Raw genomic sequence first — 6,613 nt, forward strand, 5'->3', positions numbered from 1 at the left:
TTGGCTGGCATAATGGATGTGGTTTGTGCTCTGTCTAGATAGCCAGTTTCTTCCCCAAACTGCTGCTGCTGCTGTGGCTCATAGTTAGTCTCCTTTAGAGAATTGCCCTCAGCTGTGGTCACCTGCTATAGCCAGTATGTTATGCCCCTCCCTGTCTGAAAGGCTCCACAGGCAAAACAACTGACTGACATGGAGGTATACAAGCACACCTCATAGATATGAGAGTTCAGTTCCAGATAACGGCAGTAAAGTGATTGTCACAATAGAGTGAGTCACACAAATTTTTGGTTCCCCAGTGTATATAAAAGCTATGTTTACACTAGTCTGTTGTCTATTGTGTGCAATAGCTTTATGTCTGAAAAATAATATACAAAACTTAATTAAAAAGGCTTTATTAAAAACAAAAACAGAAGAAAACAAGCCGAAAATACTTTATTGATAAAAATGCTAACCATCATCTGAGACTTCAGTAAGTAGTAATCTGTTTGCTTGTGGAGTGTCTTACCTCAAAGTTGATGGCTGCTGACTGATCAGGGTGGTATTTGTTAAAGGTTGGCATGGCTGTGGTAATTTCTTAAAATAAGACAACAATGAAGTCTATTGCATTGACTGACTCTTCCTTTCATGAACGATGTCTCTGTAGCAGGCAATGTTATTTGATGGCATCCTACCCACAGTAGAATTTCTTCCAAAATTGGAGTCGATCCTTTCAAAACCTCCCACTGCTTTACCAACTAAGTTTATGTAATATTCTAAATCCTTTGTTGTCATTTTAACAATCTTCACAGCATCTTCACCAGGAGGAGTTTCCATCTTAAGAAACCACTTTCTTTGCCCATCCATAAGAAGCAACTCCACATCCATTCAAGTTTTCTCATGAGACTGCAACAATTCAGCCACATCTTCAAGGCTTCACTTTTAGTTCTAGTTCTCTTGCTATTTCCACCACATCTGCAGTTACTTCCTCCACAAAAATCTTGAACCTGTCAAAGTCATCCATGAAGGTGGGAATCAGATTCCTCCAAACTCCTGGTAATGTTGATTTTTTTCTCTCTTCCCATTAAGAATGTGAATGTTTTTAATGAAATCTAGAATGGTGAATCCTTTCCAGACGATTTTTAGTTTACTTTGCCCTGGTCCATCAGGGGAATCACTGTCTATGGTAGCTGTAGCCTTATAAATGTATTTCTTAAGCAATAAGACTTGAAAGTCAAAATTACTTGATTCATGGGCTGCAGAATGGATGTTATGTTAGCTGGAATGAAAACAACATGAACCTTATTGTATCTCTCCATCAGAGCTCTTGAGTGACCAGATGCATTGTCAATGAGCAGTAATATTTTGAAAGGAATTTTTTTTTTCTGAGTAGTAGCTTTTTTTTTTTTAAGACACATTTATTCAGCATCATGATCAGACTATTACATTTAGCAATCAACAGCATGGGTGCAAAAAAAAAAAAAAAAAAAAAACTACATTAAAACCCTTTGTTGGAATGCTTTACACTTTCCACAGAACAGAAACTAAAAAAACCTGTTATACAATTAGTCACAAATACAGTCCTTGAGTTTTTTTTTTTTGCCTATACACATGAGTATTGTCTAAAACATGTCTTCTTTGTAGCAGCTAGGCCCTGCCACCACTGTGCTTGGCTGAGTTCACAAATCTGTTGTAACCTGTAGCTTCCCTGTCACTTCTCTGGCTCTCCTCTCCTGCTAAGCTTTGTTTCCTGGCAGTAATTAAAACCTTCTGCCACTGCCATAGCTACTGCTGCTGCTGGAACCACCATAGCCACCTTGGTTTCGTGGTTTTGCAAAGTATTGGCCTCCACAGCCATAGGGGCCAGAACTTCTGCCTCCAAAGTTCCCTCCTTTCATGGGTCCAAAATTTGAAGATTGATTGTTGTAATTGCCAAAATCATTGTAGCTTCCACCACCTCCAAAATTGCTTCCACTACCACTGCCAAAGCCGCCTCTACCTCCTCCATTGTTATAGCTGTCATAGCTGCCACTCCCACCATAGCCACTGCCCTGGTTTCCATAAACCTGTCCACCACTTCCATAGCCTCTGCTTCCTCCAGAGTAACCAGGGCCGCCTCCTCCATAACCACCATCATTACCAAATCCATTATAGCCATCCCCACTGCCACCATATCCACCACCACCGCGGCTGCCACCAAAGCCACCTCGACCACTGACGTTTCCTCCACGACCAAAGTTGTCATTCCCACCAAAACCACCTCCACGACCAACACCAAAGTTTCCAGAACCACTTCGACCTCTCTGACTCGATGAAGCACTAGCCATCTCTTGCTCAGATAGGGCTTTCCTTACTTCACAGTTGTGGCCATTCACAGTGTGGTATTTCTGAATGACAATCTTGTCTACAGAGTCATGGTCATCAAAGGTTACGAAAGCAAAGCCTCTCTTTTTGCCACTGCCTCGGTCAGTCATGATTTCAATCACTTCAATTTTCCTATACTGTTCAAAATAATCTCTTAAGTGATGTTCCTCAGTGTCTTCTTTAATGCCATCGATAAAAATCTTTTTCACAGTTAAGTGGGCACCAGGTCTTTGAGAATCTTCCCTTGAGACAGCCCTCTTTGGTTCCACAACTCTTCCATCCACCTTGTGTGGCCTTGCATTCATGGCTGCATCCACCTCCTCCACAGTGGCATAGGTGACACACCCAAAGCCTCTGGAGCACTTCATGTTTTGATCCCTTATTACCACACAGTCTGTGAGTGTTCCCCATTGCTCAAAATGGTTCCTCAGACTCTCATCGGTTGTTTCAAAGCTCAAACCTTCTGCAGCTGTTTGGGCTCTTTGGGAGACTCTGACTTAGACATGATGGCAGTGGAGAGGGGAGACGTCAACGATGCTTACTTGGCAGTGTCCACAGGCAGAAAGCTGAGTAGTAGCTTTTAACAGTGGGTTTAAAGTATTCAGTAAACCATGTTATAAACAGATGTGCCATCATCTAGGCATTGTTGTTCCATTTGTAGAGCACAAGATGAATTCATTTAGCATAACTCTTAGGAGCCTAAGGATTTCAGAATGGTAAATGAGCATTGGCTTCAACTTAAAATCACCATGGATGCATTAACCCCTAACAAGAGAGTCTGCCTATCCTTTGAATCTTTGAAGCCAGGCATTGACTTCTCTCTAACTGTGAAAGTCCTTGATGACACCTTCTTTCAATATAAGGCTGTTTAACATACACTGAAAATCTATTTTTTAGTGTAGCCCCCTTTATTACGTATCTTAGCTAGATCTTCTGGATAACTTGCTGCAGCTTTTTCATCAGCACTTGCTGCTTCATCCTGCACTATTATGTTATGGAGATAGTTTCTTTCTTTAAACCTCATGAACCTACCTCTGCTGGCTTCAAAATTTTCTTCTGCAGCTTCCTCAACTCTCCCAGCCTTCACAGAATGGAAGAAAGTTAGGGCCTTTCTCTGGATTAGGCTTAAGGGAATATCGTGGCTGGTTTTATCTTCTATCCAGACCAGTAAAATTTTCTCTATATCAGCAATAGGGCTATTTCACTGTGTTATCATTTGTGTTTTCACGAGAGTAGCACTTTTAATTTCCTTCAATAACTTTTCTTTTTTGCATTCACAACTTCCATTCACTTGAACACTAAGAGGCCATTGTAAGGTTACTAATTGGTTTAATTTCAACATTGTTGTGTCCCAGGGAATAGAGGGCCACAAGGGAGAGAGAGAGATGGAATAGTCAGTCAGTGCAGAAGTCAGAACACACACAGTATTAATCTATTGTCTTCCATCTTATATGGGCACAGTTAGTGGTGCCCCAAAACAATTACAATAATAACATCAAAGATCAATGATAACGGATCACCATAACAAATATAATAATAATGAGCAATGTTAAAATATTTGCAAGAATAAACAAAATATGACACAGAGACACAAAGTGAGCAAATGTTGTTGGAAAAATGGTGTCGATAGACTGGTTTGATGCAGGGTTGGTAAAAACCTTCTATTTGTAAAAAAAAAAAGAAAAAAAGGTAATGTATGTGAAGAACAATAAAGTACAATAAAATGAGGTATGCCTATACAAAGTTGGCACAAACAAGCACTAACCCTATAGAGTATTTCTTGCTCCAGAACACCCTGAGGGATCAGGTTGAGTATAAATATGCACAGAAAGAACCACATTCTGGCCTAGCTTTTCTCTCCTTCTCTATCCTGCATCCATCATTTCCTTTCTCTGGAGATCATTCCCTCAGTGAATTGTTTGTGCAGCAAATTCCAAGTATGGATTTGCTTTTAGAGATGCCAAATGAATCATGTACATAGAGGATGGGCCTGAATGGGAGACAGAAGTTTGGAGAGAAGAGCTAATTTCAAAATCAGAATAATTACAGAATTCTTACTAAAACTCAGATAAGCGGATAAAAGAACACCAGAACTAAACCATAGCACTTAGACTGTGAAGAAGATGGTCTGATTGCCAGGGATATTAAAAGTGGAGTTGACGGGACTGAGAGGTATGTGAGAAGGTAGTGACCATCTTTGATATCAGGCTCTAGTTATTGATATTAACATTTACTGAAAAAAAATAATGCATTTAAGCAATTTGTATAAACATTCAAACACACAGAAAACAGAACTGAATTTTAAAAGTACACTTTCACTTTTAAAGACATCAGAGACAATAGAATAGGTGTCAAGATTGGGGACAAGAATTGAGGTTGAGGATAAAGGAGAAAAATATAAAATCAAATGAGAGACACTAATGAATAATAATAAAAGGCTATAACTTGAAAGATGTAATTAATTCAGCTTTTCATTTTCATCCAATTGAAATAGGAAAAATATAAGAGAACAGAGGGAGTGAAGGAAATTTGATGAAAAAAGAACTTACTTATTAAGCTTTGCATGTCTACTAGAACGTTGAAAATCCTAGACGCAACTTAAGAAAGTGTTGATTCTAATATATTCATCTGCAATGGGAAAACACTTAACACACGCAGTGAAAAATTACACTTCATACAAAAATACCAAGCCCTGCCTCTAATAAATGCACTCAATAAATGTCAATTTTCTCTTATCATGCCTACCCCATTGTTCTTGTGATTGCATTTGATTGTACACTGACAAGCTGAAAATGCTACTATCTGTTTGCACAATTTGCCTTATCCCCTAATATTAGTGTTTTGAATTTGTTATTTGGTTCTGGTCAACTTTTCTTTTTACCTGATCCACTTCTTTTTTTATTATTATTTATTTAAAGCTCTTTATTGGAATAAAATTGCTTTACACTGTTGTGCCAGCTTTTGCTGTACAACAAAGTGAATCAGCTGTATTTATACATATATCCCTATGTCACCTCCCTCCTGTGACTCCTTCCCACCCTCCTTATCTCTGCCAAGTCATCACCCATCCTTGAGTTGATCTCCCTGTGTTATGCAGCAGCTTCTCACTAGCTATCCATTTTACATTTGGTAGTGTATATATATCAATGCTAATCTCTCACTTCATCCCAGCTTCCCCTTTGCCCCCCACCCCGTGTCCTCAAGTCCATTCTCTACCACTCCTTCTTTATTCTTGCTCTGTCACTGGATTCATCAGCACCATTTTTTTAGATTCCATATATATGAGTTAGCATATATATGGAATCTAAAAATACCGTGAGTTAGAAGTTATTTGTTTTTCTCTTTCTGGCTTACTTCGCTCTATAACAGACTCTAGGTCCATCCATGTCACTACAAATAACTCAATTTCATTCCTTTTTATGGCTGAGTAATATTCCATTGTATTTTATGCCACATCATCTTTATCCATGCATCTGTTGATGGGCATTTAGGTTGCTTCCATGTCTTGGCTATTGTAAATAGTGCTGCCAAGAACATTGTGGTACATGTTTCTTTTTGGATTATGGTTTTCTCTCGGTATATGTCCAGTAGTGGGATTGCTGGGTCATATGGTAGTTCTATTTTTAAGTTTTTAAGGAATCTCCATACTGTTTTCCATAGTGGCTGTACCAATTTACATTCCCACCAAAAGCGCAGGAGGGTTCCCTTTTCTCCACACCCTCTCCAGCATTTGTTGTTTCTAGATTTTTTGATGATGGCCATTCTGACTGGTGTGAGGTGATACCTCATTGTAGTTTTGACTTGCATTTCTCTAATGATGAGTGATGTTGAGCATCTTTCCATGTGTTTGTTAACCATTTGTATGTCTTCTTTGGAGAAATGTCTATTTAGGTCTTCTGCCCATTTGTGGATTGGGTTATTTGCTTTTTTGGTATTAAGCTGCATGAGCTGCTTGTATATTTTGGAGATTAACCCTTTGTCAGTCCACTTCTAAACTAAAGATTCCATTGGCCTCAAGCACTCTACTTTGCTCTTACCTGATCATTTCAGCCAATTCATACAACTTCCTTTGTAACATTACTTTACCAACAAACTTGACTACCAAATATAATCACTTCATCAATCAATGCATCCTATATTAAGCTTATAAAACTTAAATTCTTTGTGTGGGGGTGGTGGATTGGGATAGAAATCTGCCACTCTCCAAGCAATTCCCTGGCTTTAGGCACTGAAAATTTACTTCATGATTTCTGCCCATTAGCTGAGAAAGAAA

The 6,613-nt window shown here is 38.9% G+C and overlaps 1 pseudogene; it reads right to left on the reverse strand.

Moving 5' to 3' along the window:
• Nucleotides 1-1,488: 1,488 nt before the first annotated feature.
• LOC130830475 (heterogeneous nuclear ribonucleoprotein A1-like) lies at nucleotides 1,489-2,845 on the reverse strand (annotated as a pseudogene).
• Nucleotides 2,846-6,613: the final 3,768 nt, after the last annotated feature.

The sequence above is a fragment of the Hippopotamus amphibius genome, chromosome 10 (genome assembly GCF_030028045.1).
Source record: "Hippopotamus amphibius kiboko isolate mHipAmp2 chromosome 10, mHipAmp2.hap2, whole genome shotgun sequence".
Classification (NCBI taxonomy): domain Eukaryota; kingdom Metazoa; phylum Chordata; class Mammalia; order Artiodactyla; family Hippopotamidae; genus Hippopotamus; species Hippopotamus amphibius.